Source organism: Chelonia mydas, chromosome 4 (assembly GCF_015237465.2).
Source record: "Chelonia mydas isolate rCheMyd1 chromosome 4, rCheMyd1.pri.v2, whole genome shotgun sequence".
In the NCBI taxonomy this organism is placed as follows: Eukaryota; Metazoa; Chordata; order Testudines; family Cheloniidae; genus Chelonia; species Chelonia mydas.
In genome coordinates, this window is record NC_057852.1 from 55,227,680 (window position 1) to 55,242,454 (window position 14,775).

At 44.7% G+C, this 14,775-nt stretch overlaps 2 protein-coding genes across 23 annotated transcripts in view; one reads left to right on the forward strand and one right to left on the reverse strand.

Annotated features, from left to right (window-relative positions):
* Window positions 1-2,459, reverse strand: part of ANAPC10 (anaphase promoting complex subunit 10) — a 248,243-nt gene extending 245,784 nt beyond the window's left edge. For 2 of the 14 annotated variants that reach the window (XR_006290628.1, XM_027832307.3), the window contains exon 1: window positions 2,149-2,342. The gene's annotated coding sequence lies outside the window, so the exon portion shown is untranslated. Of the gene's footprint in view, window positions 1-1,652; window positions 1,729-2,148 lie in introns of all 14 variants that reach the window. The other 12 variants (XM_043545762.1, XM_043545763.1, XM_037897337.2 and 9 more) reach the window with 9 other exon arrangements.
* ABCE1 (ATP binding cassette subfamily E member 1) overlaps window positions 2,437-14,775 on the forward strand; it is a 31,818-nt gene continuing 19,479 nt past the window's right edge. Inside the window, exons 1-2 of one of the 9 annotated variants that reach the window (XM_037897330.2) lie at window positions 2,547-2,759; window positions 3,655-3,762. The gene's annotated coding sequence lies outside the window, so the exon portion shown is untranslated. Of the gene's footprint in view, window positions 2,996-3,308; window positions 3,382-3,654; window positions 3,915-14,775 lie in introns of all 9 variants that reach the window. The other 8 variants (XM_043545757.1, XM_043545756.1, XM_027832315.3 and 5 more) reach the window with 8 other exon arrangements.

Consider the following 14,775-nt stretch of genomic DNA (forward strand, 5'->3'; position numbering starts at 1 on the left):
ATGTATTTTCCAGAAACTCATAACCTCTAAGGACAGGGCTGAAGGGTAAAGGAGTTCTCTTCGGGATGTTTCTGTGAAGTTACCCAAACAGCAGTAATCTTAACAAATATGAGATTTATTAACAAAGAACATGGAATTAAAATAAAATGAATGGCTTGCTTAACATATCTAGACTTACATTTTTCATAAGAAAACTAGATAAGGCATTCTCAGCTTAGCTACAGAAAACAAAGGGGAAAACAGGAAAGAGAATAGTTTGACCACTCTAGTCTGCCCATCAGAGCATACTGCTGTCTAGAGACAGATGCATCTCCCTTGGTACTCATTGTCAAGCCCCAATCAGATACGGAATACTAACTGTTTTCCCAAATATTTTTTTCTTGTTACAACCCCATCCCAAACCACAGTTTTGAACTCACTGGTTTCTCCAAGAGTTTGTCTACACACTGCTTTTATACTACTTTAACTATATTAGTTTGAAACCTATATAGTTAAAGTGGTTCAACCATCTAGTGTTAACACAGTTATATCATTATGCAGTGCTTATACCACTATGGTTTATTCCCCTAAACCAGGGGTGGCCAACCTGCGGCTACGGAGCCACATGCGGCTCTCTGGAAGCTAATATGCAGCTCCTTGTATAGGCACTGACTCTGGGGCTGGAGCTACAGGCACCAACTTTACAATGTGCCAGGGCGTGCTCACTGCTCAACCCCTGGCTCTGACACAGGCCCTGCCCCCACTCCACCCTTCCCACATCCTCCCCTGAGCCTGCCGTGTCCTTGCTCCTCTGGAGCTTCCTGCATGCCACAAAACAGCTGATTGGGAGGTGTGGAGTGGGAAGGGGAGGTGCTGATCAGTGGGGCTGCTGCCGGATGGGAGGCCCTGGGAGCGGGGTGGGGGAGCTGACGGGGGGCTGCTGACGTATTACTGTGGCTCTTTGGCAATGTACATTGGTAAATTCTGGCTCCTTCTCAGGCTCAGATTGGCCACCCCTACCCTAAACGTAAAGGAATAAGCTATATTGGTATAATTGCTTGCACATTAGGGGTTGTACCAAAATTTATTTTGGTTAAAATTAAATACATACACTCCTCACCAAAACTGTTAAAATCAGTACAAGAACTGCAAACTTATATGAGGCCTAAGAGACAGACCACTGAAAACAAAGAGGTCACCTACATCGCCCTGCAGTTTGGACTAGCTTGATGTGAACAGCAGTGCATACCAAAGTGCCGCACTGTAACTCCCCTGTGTGGGGGCAAACTGAAAGGTTCCTAGTACAGTCCTCTTCAAAGAGGACTACGTTAATATGAACTAGGAGCCTTTTAGTTCATGCTGGCAGTATTCCACACAAGGAAGTTACACTTTGTTGCATGCTGCTGTTCACTGTAGTTTCAACTGTGGGGCAGCAGAGCCCTAGCAAAAATCCCATTAACAATACTGTAATTAACAACAGTCTTTCTAAAGGCTAGCACAGATCAGAGTGGTCTCTCACAGCTCTTGCCAGTCATACCTAGTTTTGGTCAGGCTTCTTTTACAACTCCACCAAGTTATTATTTATTTTACTAAAAAATATAATTATGGGCAGATCCCCAAGCCCTCCATCACATTCATGATAATGGGATTTGAAATTAAATAGTTTAGCCAACCTTCAAGTCGTATCAGGTTTGTGGAATCCTGAAAGCCCGACCATGTTTCTCTCCTAAACGCAATCTGGCAAAGGTACTAAGAGAAAAACTAAATCACATTTTGGGAATTGTAAAAATACGACCAATAGACAAAATAAACTCTGTAAGTCTAGTCAACGCAGCCAACTAACTCTATCCAAACTCAGCCCTGCAAAGGGGGCGGGGAGGGGCAGTTTGTTCAGGCGGTTTAACCAGAGTCACATACTTTTGGCTTAAGAGAGAGGACTGATACGTAGATACAGACTTCTGACCCTACCCCCATGTCAGTGGTTTGTGAAATACAAGGGTCCCCTCAGAGCAGAGTCTGACACACCGAGTGGTGCACCTAGCAAAAAAAACTACCCTGGCAGTCCCGAGGAAGGCCTGAACGAGCCGTGCAGAAGGGGCTTCGCTCTCACTCCGGGCAGCGGGGTCTCAGGCCGGCGGCCCCGTGCGGGGAAGCTGGCACTGCCCGTACCTGTGCAGTAACCAGGAAGAGGCGCAGGCTGGGGCCCCTGAGAAACCACGAGCGATGAATTCACCTGCCAAACGCGCCAGAGCGCAGAGACTCTCGGGCCTCCGGGCACCAGCTGCCCACGCTTCCTGCTGGGCCGCGCCGGCCACGGCACATGGGCCCCGGCGCGGGGCCCGCCCCTTGCTACAGGGAGGGAGGGAGAATATGGGAGACAGTCCACCCGGAACCTCCTCAGGAGAGGAGGGGGAGCGCTTACGTTACAACCGCCCCACCCACTCCGCAGCTCGCTCGCCACTCCAGCCCCCAGAGCCGTCACTCAGCCATGACGTCACGCAACAGACGCGTCCAGAAGCGTCTCCGAAACTCTCTTAGCCACGCCCTTGCCCTGAGGCGTCGCGCTCTTTTAGCGTCCCCCTGTTCTCTATGGTGAGCGTCTTTTCCCCTCTCTCCTTACGTCTCTATGGTTAGTGGCTCCAGCTCCTCTCGGGGGGTGGCGGCCATTTTGGCCGGGTGGCAGCAGGAGCACGTTGTGCGTCTGCCTGTGAGTAACGGGACCAGGCTAGTCCCCTACCCACCTACTCGTCCCGGCTGGGTGGTTTCCTTCCCGTCCTCCGGTAAGTGGAGTCAATAGCGGGGCCGGGGAGAGCGACACAAGCCCCTGGGAGACCCGTGCCTTGGTCAGGGCCGGGCGGCACTGGCGAGTCGTTCCACCAGCTGGTACCGGCGAGAGGCGCCGTGTCTACGAAGGGGGAGGAACGACCCCCGAACGGGGCCCGGCAGCCGCCCGGCTGTCCCCAGTGGGGCTCCTGTCTACGCCGGGTGCTGTTAGCAGAGCCCCTCCCTCAGCCCGGTAAGGGTGCGAGGCCCTGGCCCCCTCCCCCTCCTGCCTAGAGCTCCCCGCACCCCCCCCGCCCCCAGGCGCTGCGGTGTTGGGTCCCAGACCCGCCCCCGCCCCGGTACTGAACGTGTACGGGGGCACCAAACACGCAGCTCCACTGGGTTGTCCCAGACCACGGCCGCGACAGTGGGGATGGGTGACAGACCCCCTCTCCCCCGCCACCTACTCTGCCAACGAGGGGAGGCCCCGATTCCCCAGTTTGCATCTGGTGGTGTCTTTGGCAAGGCGAGTCAATCTCTGTGTGCTCTAATTTCCCCATTTGTAGAATGGACACAGTAATAGTCACATTAGGGCGTTGTGGTGAGAACGTTACAAACATCAACTCCTTTCCTTGGATGGTAAGTGGACCCCAGTGAAGTGCAAAGGATTATTTGTCCTGTTGCAGGGCTATAATAAGGGTAATATTCACACAGGGAACCGGTTTGTCTTTTTCACCTGCTGTATCATTTGTGCCAAACGTCTCTAGGGGAGGTTGTCCCTATAATTTAGTGAGGGCTCTAAAAATTTATTTGTAAATGTCTAGTAGGAAGCTTTCCTTGCTGGGATGGTGTTTACCTGCAGAACTATCAGTTTCTGCAGAATGTGCATTTTTATTTTATTTTTAATTCTAGAACTTGTGCCTGTGAAAGATATTGTGCTGTCTGCCCACAGACCTGGCTCATCCTGGTTTTGCCATGCAGCAACAAAAGCTGTTGCTGTTCTTGAAATCGGCAATACAGGTAGATTCTGCAGGAACACCATCTTAAAGGAGAGACTACCATATGTTATTTTTCCAGTAAAAGTCAGGAATCTCTAAAATAGGGAAAAGAGAGAGAAATTCTCTTTATGCGTGCATCCACTCAAGGAAGAAAGATGTATTAACTAACAGAAGGTAAGAACATAGCATAAAATCTGAGCGAAGAAAAGGCAGTTGTAGTTTTCAGTGTTAATACTAGTGGGGAGATAAGTGTTTACCTCTACATGCTAAGGTGTGAATACTACAACTCCCTTTTTTTCCACTATAATTTTATGCTGTGGTGTCTTAACACAAGGTAAGAACACACCCTTTTCCCTAATGAAGACAAGTCCTTGCAGTAAGGCGGGGGGGGAGGGGGCGCTTCAAATTTATAAAATACCTAATAGCCAGAGATTGTTATGAAAGATGGAGATCTGCCAAGCATGGTCCAGCATCCTGAGTAATGAAGAGAGCAGCAAGATGCTTACCAACAATAGGGAAAGGCTTTGCTCCAGGACCTTTTAAAAGTGCTGTCTTATGCATCTTTAACATATTTAGTCCCCTGATGCGTAGTTGTCTAAGAAGTCTTTTGATTCTGATATTACATTCATCACTCTTTTTCCTTCAAACTCTTAGTGCAAAGGAGTTAAAATGTCTTTTTTTCTCCCGACATGTATCTCTTTATAGCTTTCATGTGCTAGCAGATATCACAATATATAATATTCAACTTCTCCTCTTCCATTCTAAGGAAATATTTGAGGATGAGGCTTCTTACATTGTATATTTTGTTGCTGTATGAATGAGTCACTATTCCTATTTTTCAACACTATTAAACATATTCATACATATTTCTATTTCAATGTGTTATTTGACAATGTGATGCCACTTTCCAGTAATCAGAAAGTTAATCCTTAGCCTTGAGTTCTTTGCTTCCATATGTAGAATGTGCCTTGTGAGCTGTCTAAGATTAAACTGAGGGCATGTCTACACTGGCAGAATTACAGCTCCAGGAGTTACAGCGCTGCTCAGAGAGCGCTGAAGGGAAACCTCTGTTGTGTGTTCACGCTGTCAGCTGCACACACAATAGCGTGTTCACACTTCTGGCACTTGCAGCAGTATTCGGAGCAGTGCACTCTAAACAGCAATCCCACAGAGCACCTCTTTCTCTTCTGCCGCTAAGACTTGTGGGAAGGTGGACGGGATTGTGAGGCATCCTGGGTCCTGTTCCAATGACCCGTGATGCATTGCTTTGCATCCCAGCAATCCCTGTGCTTCCGTCTGCATTTGGCACTGTCTTTCAACTGTTTGTGTACTGCACGTCCTGCCTCTTTGGGTTGCAGGAATGGATCCCAAACTGTTGACCAATATGCTGCTTACTCTGACCAACACGTCACGAGTGGCAGTGGAGTTATTCTTTAAACTACAAAAGCAAGAGGAGTGTGACATTGATCTCATCATGTGTAGTAGCTACGACATGAGATTGCTTGTGGTATTCATGGAGGTGCTGACCACGGTGGAACACCATTTTGGGCTCGGGAAACAAGTACTGAGTGGTGGGATCACATCGTGATGCTCGTCTGGAATGACAAGCAGTGGCTGCTGAACTTTCGGATGAGGAAAGCCACATTCATGAGACTGTGTGATGAGCTCACCACAGCCCTGCGGCGCAAGGACACAAGAATGAGAGCTGCCCTGCCATTGGAGAAGCACGTGGTGATTGCACTGTGGAAGCTGGCTACTCCAGACTGCTACCAATTGGTTGCTAATCAGTTTGGAGTGGGAAAGTTTACCGTTGGACTCGTGTTGATGGAAGTGTGCAGGGCCGTTAATCACATCCTGCTCTGAAAGAGCATGACTCTGGGCAACGTGCATTACATTGTTGATGGCTTCGCACAAATGGGCTTCCCTAACTGTGGTGGGGTGATCGATGTCAGTCATATTCCAATTCTGGCACCAGACCACCTAGCCGCCGAGTACATTAATCACAAGGGGTATTTCTCAATGGTTCTCCAGGCACTTGTGGATCACTGTGGGCGTTTCACAGACATTAATGTAGGCTGGTCCAGGAAGGTGCATGATGCACACATCTTTTGGAACGCTGGCCTCTTCAGGAAGCAGGGACTTTCTTCCCGGCCCAGAAGATCACTGAAGGGGAAATCGAAATGTCCATTGTCATCCTGGGAGACCCTGCCTACCTCTTAATGCTGTGGCTTTTGAAGCCATACACAGGGCAACTTGACAGCAGCAAGGAGCGATTCAACAACAGGCTGAGCAAGTGTAGAATGACTGTTGTGTGTGCTTTTGGCCATTTAAAAGCCCGTTGGTGCTGCCTCTATGGGAAGCTGGACCTGGCCAATGACAATATTTCTATGCTTTTTGCTCATTTGTGCAAAGCCAATATTCCTATGCTGTATGCACCATAATATTTGTGAAGGGAAGGGTGAAAGCTTCACTCAGGGCTGGACCGCAGAGGCTCAGCGCCTGGAGGCTGAGTTTGAACAGCCAGAGACCAGAGCTATTAGAGGGGCACAGCACGGGGTCATAAGGATCAGGGATGCCTTGAGGCAGCAATTTGAAGCTGAAAGCCACTAATATTTGTTGCTGTGCTCGGGGGTGCAGTGCTTGAAATGCCAGGAAATGATTGGTGCACGTGATACAATATGTGGGTTTAACCTAATTGTATGTTGCTTTGCAGTGCTCTTTTTGCTTTCAATTAATAGAATAAAGATTGCTTTTAAACCAACACAATTACTTTATTAAAAGATGACTACAGCTGGAGGAGAGAGTCAAACAAAAAGCAGTAGTAGGGTGGATAAGGGAAGGTCCTGGGAGAAGAGGTCCAGGGATGTAGTACAATGCAACGGGAACTGTACTTCAGCAGGGCCAAACTGCAGAGGGATGGGTGTGGGAGTCCGCAGCGCTGAACTGTGGCGGGGAGGAGTGGAATGCTGTGGGTACAGACTGGAGCCAGGAGGTTGATCAGAGTGTTTTGGCGGTGTCTGGGGGTGCATGGGAAAGAGTTTTTTGCAACAGTGGCTGCAGGGGAGGGTGGGTGCTGAGCTGTTTGCTTTGAAGAGCTTGTATCTCCTGGAGCGTGTGTGCTTGGCACTCCATAACCTTTAAGAGCCGCTCCGTGGCTTCATCTGGCTTTTCTCACTGTCCCGCTACTCCTTCAATTCCTGTTTCTCGGCAGCAGAGTGCATCATAACATCACGCAGAAAGTCCTCCTTAGTTCTTCTTGGCCGCTTTCTAATTCTGCGCAGCCATTCAGCCAGCGATAACAAAGAGGGAGGCTGGGTTCCCAAGGTCATCTCTGTGAAGTTTAAATGCAGCGTTTTACAGAAGCAGTATTGTTTGCAACACAGACAACATTGATTCAGTGCTTTAAAACACAGCCAGTACTCTCACACCTGTCACTAACTGGCTGACCCCAGGCAAGCACACGGGAGCCACAAGACCCCCAAAATGGTGAATAGCCGCAGGGGCAGGATAAATTGCTCTTCCCGGACCCTGCTGTACACTGGGCACATGGCTCTTGGGGAGAGCCAGCACTGTAGGGTGGCCTGATGATCATTCCTGTCCCCACACTTTCCACAGGATGTGATCATTATGGAAGATATCCCTCTGCTGAGGGTGAGCAGGGAATCAAAGAAGGGTCTTCTCCAAGACTTCGGCTTCTGCCCTGACTCCTATGTGGCTTGCCTGTGTGCAGAAATGGTTCTTCTCCTCCCACTCCCCCTCCCTCCCCCACCCTGCGATGGCACAGGAAAGTTACCCTTAATGGGACAAGAAACAAAGCAGCTCTGCCGAAGAACCTCCAGTTGCCCAGTATCTCCACGAGAGTTTCCTGGAGATCTCTCAGGGAGATTCCCATAAAGTGAGGGAGTCAATCAACAGCCTGTTCTGCAGCTCAGACTAGGCATGTGGTGGGAGACAAGCCTTCTTTCTGCAATCCTCCTGCCCACAACAACTTGCTTCAGCAATTCCCAAAATCAGATCCACTTACCAGGGACCTCCCCTCCTGTTTGCACTTCACCAATCTCCGACAGCTGTGACTGGCTAGCCTCCTCCAGGGTAGAAAAGAGCTCCTGGCTACATGCATCTCTGACCTCCAAGTCCATTCTCTGCCTCATCCACATCCTCGTCAAAGATTTCCTCCTCCTGGCTCGGTCCACTCTCCACTGGCACGTGAGCCACCAAAGTATCCACAGTGGCCTTTGTAGTGGAGGTGGGGTTGCCGCCGAGTATCACATCAAGCTCTTTGTAGAACCAGCAGCTCGTGGGTGCAGCACTGGAGTAGCGTTTGCCTTCTGTGCCTTGTGATAGGCATTCGGCAGCTCCTTTGCTTAGACCGTGCACCGCAGTGTGTCCCGATCATGGTCCCTTTCTGTCATACAGCGTGAAAGCTGTTCGTAGGTATAAACTCCTACGTCTGGAGTGCAGCTGGGACTGGACAGCCTCGTCTCCCCAAATGCTGATGAGATCCAGCAGCTTGGCATTGCCCCAAGTGGGAGATTGTCTGGAATAGGCATGACCACCTGGAAAGGTGCGCTGAGACCACTGCGCGCATCACCAAGCAAACAGGAAGGGGACTTTCGAAATTCCCAAGGAATTTACGGGGTGGGGATGACGGTTGGTCACATGAGGGCAGGGCAGTAGAGTTTAAACCAGTGACCAGAGAGGTGAGAACAGGCATTGTGGGACACCTCCCGGAGGCCAATTGCAGCACTGTAATTGACCAAGGTGTCTACACTGGCACCCCAGAACTGTAGCCCTGGCGCAGAAAGCTGTACGCCTCTTGTTGGGGTGGTTTTTTCGAAGTTCTACAACTGCGCAGTTTCTGCACACTAAGTGGCTTGTAACTCAGGAGTTACAGGGCAGAAAGCTGCTTTACTACGGAGAAACTTGCCAGTGTACACAGGGCCTAAGAAACAGAACTTTGGGCTTGTCTAAACACGTTTTTTTTTATTGCTTTCACTGTAATAATGGTTTAGAAACCAATATAGTTAAAGCAGTACAAAAACTGTACATAGACCAGCCCTTAGTATGTGTCCTTTTTTACACACTCGGACTTTTAGCACATACCGATACTTCCGGCTTTTGTAAATTGACAACTGGTTCTATATGTATTTTACTATTTTATAAATTACTTTTGTCAGGTATTCTAACTTTACAATTGTCTTGATGGTCTTATCAGGTTTGGTTCATTAGTTCTATAGTTGAGATGTTTCTTGAAGATTATTTGTTTTCTTCTAAAAGTAAATACTACTTATTCTCAGTCTTTTTACTAGTTAGTGCTTTTAAAATATGATTTGTTGAACACTTCCATCTGCTTTTTGCAAAGTAAATGTTTTTAATACAATGTGGTCAGTTCTGAGTACAGATTTTTTTTTTTTTACTTTTTTGATATAATTGCATTGTCCTGTCATTCAATTTTCTGTCTTAACAGTTGCATATTTCTCTCTATATTTATAGTAAGTTGCACTCTACATAGTAATTCAGCATGCTGTTTCACGTTTTTTTCTCTTTGCAGTTGATTGTATTAAGTCTTTTATGGTAATGTACTCATATCTCGATCCAGCAGATGTAAAAATTATGGATGATCCAAATTCTAGTAAACTAAGTTTTTGCTTTTTAAGTATTACAGTATAATGATGGAGTTATTGTTGTCTTCCATAAATTCTTGTGGGAGAAAGTGTTTTGTTTATGGTTTTTGAGAAGAAAATGCTTTGGGGGGGAGGGTGGGGAGAATCAAAGATTCAAGGAGGCGTTTGAGCTAAGAGCCATGTGAGTGTTGCTCAAATACGTCTAGATATGCACTTTGTTACGGCTAGCATTTTGTATGCTTTACAATTTTTAGATGCACATTTTAGAAATCATGTTAAGGTAGTCAGACAATTTTGACTTGAAATGAATATGGTTTGCCAAAATCTTAAATACTTTGTCAGCCTTAGTCATTTTCTCTTTAGGTTCAGTTTGATTCACCTCTCATCATCGTAATCTTCTGGTAAACATTCTTGAGGTTGCCTTTCAAATGGAATTTACTAATCCAGATTTATTCTGTGGTTAGTAAAAATTGAATAGGTAGAGTACTTTTCTATTTTCTGAGCCACCTAAACAAATTGAAAAAAGCAATATTGACTATAAATTAGATGCTTCTAAATGCTTGTTGTTTCCACAATATTTATTAATTATACTTAACATTTTCATGTAACACATTATGCTGTTGAGTAGGCTTGAGAGCTCCAAAATTTCAGCCTTGAGCCCAAACAATCTTTCTCAAGATGTGTAGAACTTTGCAGTTAAATCCAGCCAAAATAAGTGTATTTAGTAATTGTATATAAACATTATCTTGGCTCAGTTTTTTGTATGAAGATGTTACTTAGGGTGTCCAGAACTGTGAATCACAAGTAAAAGTTGAATGTGACTTCTCAGTCCTCCTGGCTGATGTCATCATGGCTGGGAGGAGTGGGGGATGCTACTGCGAATCAACAGGTTTCAGAGTAGCAGCCATGTTAGTCTGTATTCGCAAAAAGAAAAGGAGTACTTGTGGCACCTTAGAGACTAACCAATTTATTTGAGCATAAGCTTTCGTGAGCTACAGCTCACTTCATCGGATGCATTCAGTGGAAAATACAGTGGGGAGATTCATATACATAGAGAACATGAAACAATGGGTGTTACCATATACACTGTAACCAGAGTGATCACTTAAGGTGAGCTATTACCAGCAGGAGAGTGGGGTCGGGGGGGAACCTTTTGTAGTGATAACCAAGGTGGGCCATTTCCAGCAGTTGACAAGAACGTCTGAGGAACAGTGGGGTGTGGGGGGGAACAAACATGGGGAAATAGTTTTACTTTGTGTAATGACCCATCCACTCCCAGTCTCTATTCAAGCCTAAGTTAATTGTATCCAGTTTGCAAATTAATTCCAATTCAGCAGTCTCTCATTGGAGTCTGTTTTTGAAGTTTTTTTTGTTGAAGAATTGCCACTTTTAGGTCTGTAATCGAGTGACCAGAGAGATTGAAGTGTTCTCCAACTGGTTTTTTGAATGTTATAATTCCTGATGTCTGATTTGTGTCCATTTATTCTTTTATGTAGAGACTGTCCAGTTTGACCAATGTACATGGCAGAGGGGCATTGCTGGCACATGATGGCATATATCATATTGATAGATGTCCAGGTTAACGAGCCTCTGATGGTTTGGCTGATGTGATTAGGCCCTATGATGATGTCCCCTGAATAGATATGTGGACACAGTTGGCAACGGGCTTTGTTGCAAAGATAGGTTCCTGGGTTAGTGGTTCTGTTGTGTGGTGTTCCCTTGTTGCCAAGAAGGCTAACAGCCTTTTGGGCTGTATAAGTAGGAGAATTGCCAGCAGATTGAGGGACGTGATCATTCTCCTCTATTCAGCATTGGTGAGGCCACATCTGGAGTACTGTGTCCAGTTTTGGGCTCCATACTACAAGAAGGATGTGCAAAAATTGGAAAGCGGAGGGCAACAAAAATTATTAGGAGACTGGAACACATGATTTATGAGGAGAGGCTGAGGGAACTCGGATTGTTTAGTCTGCGGAAGAGAAGAACGAGGGGGGATTTGATAACTGCTTTCAACTACCTGAAAGGGGGTTCCAAAGAGGATGGATCTAGACTGTTCTCAATGGTAGCAAATGACAGAACAAGGAGTAATGGTCTCAAGTTGCAGTGGGGGAGGTTTAGGTTGGATATTATGAAAAACTTGCAGGGGTTGTGAACCACTGGAATGGGTTAGCTAGAGAGGTGGCGGAATCTCCTTCCTTGGAAGTTTTTAATGTCAGGCTTGACAAAGCCCTGGCTGGGATGATTTAGTTGGGGATAGGTGCTGCTTTGAGCAGGGGGTTGGACTAGATGACCTACTGAGGTCCCTTCCAACCCTGATATTCTATGATTCAAATTTACAGGTTTGAGATAATGAGCTTCTACTCAGCTGAGTGTTTAAGCTCTACAGGTACTAAGCTTCTGAGGAGTGTCTCTTATGTTCTCTAGGCCTGACATTCATTATTGTGTATTGGGATCCCCAGGCAGGACACCTTCTACCCTGGTCCTGTAACTGGACCCAAGGGGGGGTGGACCCCTCCCTTCAGGCAGAAAACCCCTAATATCAGTGGGCTCTGTGCTGGCACAGGGGGTTTGCCTGGATAGATCCAATTGCAGACTTGGGCCCATAGTCTGTAAATCTACTGATTTATTTTTTAAATGATTGTAACATCTGTATTATATGTAAATACACAAGATTTTCCTTCAAAAATTTCTGACAACTTATTCAAGAAAACTAATATTTTAAAATTATATTGGGAAGCGAGAGAAATAAAACTTCAGAATTGTCTGGGTTGTGTTTTTTTTTTTTTTTAAGTATAAAATTCCCTCATAGACTTCCCTAAAAGAGGGAGCTGCTGTAAATACCTATTAGAATTTTTTTAAAATTAATGTTTATGGTTAAATACATTTGGAAATTGAGAAATAGTATGTTTAAAAAAAAAAAAAAAAGCCTGAAATATCAGAAAGTCTAGAAATACTCAGTTCACACTTCCAGCACTAAGCTTATTTTTGCCCTTACCACCAGTTAAAGGCTGAAGGCTAGTCCCTTCCCCACCTTCAGTGTATGGGGCACAAACTAAAGTATTGCATATAATATCCTTCATGATTGATCTACACAAGACCCTGTCCCATCCCTACCTGCTTATGAATTAGATATGCACCACACACCTATTATTCTTCCATGTTTCAGTAAATCGGATATTTTCCTTTTCTTTTCTGCGTATAAAGAGCAATCTGTAAACTCCTGAAAGATGTTGTTTGAGAACTCCCTATACTTAGCATAGGTTAGACGAGAAAGTTTAACATATCTTCAAATAACATTTCATATATACAATAGGAAAGACTTTATTTGTTTAATGTGAACTAGTGGAATTCTTCCATCAGTGAGCAGACTGTTTAGATTGTTGGAACTTTGAGTATTTCAAGACCTGATATTTATGGTTTGAACCACATTAGTACATTACAACTTCTCTGTTCATAACGTCAAATTTTATGTCCAAGTTTTATCTTGGAATATAAATATTGGCATGCTGGATACTACAATACACTTGCTTTAAATTGGTAACTTCTCTGCATGGTCCCAACTGTTAGTACCCAGCAATGTTAAACTGTAACTGAAAATGCTTTGTTCCTTCAGTTGCCGGAAGAGAGGCTAGCCACAATGTAGGCCCAATATTTTACTTACCTTTAAATTATTTAAGGTGATGAGTCTTTCAGCAGTAACCAAGGTTTAAACCCTTTCTCAAGAACTAATCACCACCTAGAAGAGTTGTATTCATGCCATTGAACCCCAGCAAGCAGTCATGACCAGAGGCTTCAAGAGGTGGTGTACAGCAGTGAGGATTCCTAAGCCTTGTCATTATGCTCTTCAGTCTGTCTCCAAACAGTAACATCTTGTGAAATGCTGATGACTTCATAACTCAACCTTACTCTATTTTAGATTGGAGTGAATAAGGGATGTCCATAAAGGTGAAGTGAAGTGCTTTTTAAAAAGAGAAGATCAATGTCTATTTTAAATATCCCATTATCAGAATATTGTGGACAAAAAATTATAAACATTCTTTAAAATAAAATGTTTAAAATCCATTACCTGTCAAGACCTAAACTTAGCATTCTGTTCCTCTGCTATGGTTGATGACCTGGTAAACACCTAATACAATATAATGTTTGCACCTCTTGCCCTGCTTTAGCTATTTGTGAGGCTAACAACTACTGTAGGGAGAAACAGAACTCTACACTTAAGCTGTGTCTTTTATTTCACCTCTTAACATATATTTATTTGTAACTTCAAGGATATTTAATCCAAGATCTTAGAATTTTAAAAATATTTTTAAAAATTATTTGGTTAACCTCCAATTGTTTTCCTTTATTTGGTTTCTTGAAATCTTTAAGCCCTTATCATAGGGGCACTAATTGCCTGGGAAATACAATATGTCAGTGTAGTTGCTATAACTCGTGTATAACTTAAACTAGCAAAATCAAATCAGTTTGGCCTCTGTGTGTATCTGTCTATAACACACACACACACACACTGTTTATTACACATCTATGTATTTATGCATATAGACACACACACACACAATTTCATATTCTCATAGCAATGGTCACAACTATTTATGGTTTTTACTTTAAATAGCAAGCATGCAGCTCTCACAAATTCACCTTCTAGCAGGTGGCATAAATGTGTGAATGAATCACCATGTGGAACTGAAATTTACTCTGTCAGCAATACATATGCCCACTCACTGCCTTAATACTTTCTAATATGATGTAATTTTCTTGTAAATAGAGTTGCATTAAAAGAGTATGCATTGACTTATGTGGAGAGGCTGGGGGAACTGGGCTTATTTAGTCTGCAGAAGGGAAGAGTGAGGGGATTTGATAGCATCCTTCAACTATCTGAAGGTGGGTTCCAAAGAGAATGTAGCTAGGGTGTTCTCGGTGGTGGCAGATGATAGAACAAGGAGCAATGGTCTCAAGTTGCAGTGTGGGAGGTCTAGGTTGGATGTTAGGAAAAACTATTTCACTAGAAGAGTGGTGAAGCACTGGAATGGGTTACATAGGGAAGTGGTGGAATTTCCATCCTTAGAGGTTTTTAAGGCCCAGCTTGACAAAGCCCTGGCTGGGATGATTTAGTTAGGGTTGGCCCTGCTTTGAGCAGGGGGTTGGACTAGATACCTCCAGAGGTCTCTTCCAACCCTAATCTTCTATGATTTGCAGTTGTCATGTTGGCTTCATTTTGTAGTGGGGAAAATAGTAATGAAATTGAAAGTTTGTGCTAAAGTCATTCTGCAATTATTACCATATTAAAACTGCCAACATTTAATTGTCTTTCTGAATTTGTTCAATCAGCTGTAAGAACAACACACATTTTATTTGGGTACATGAACTTCTATTAGTAATTTGAACTAGATACAGCTTTGCCGCGTTATTGGTGG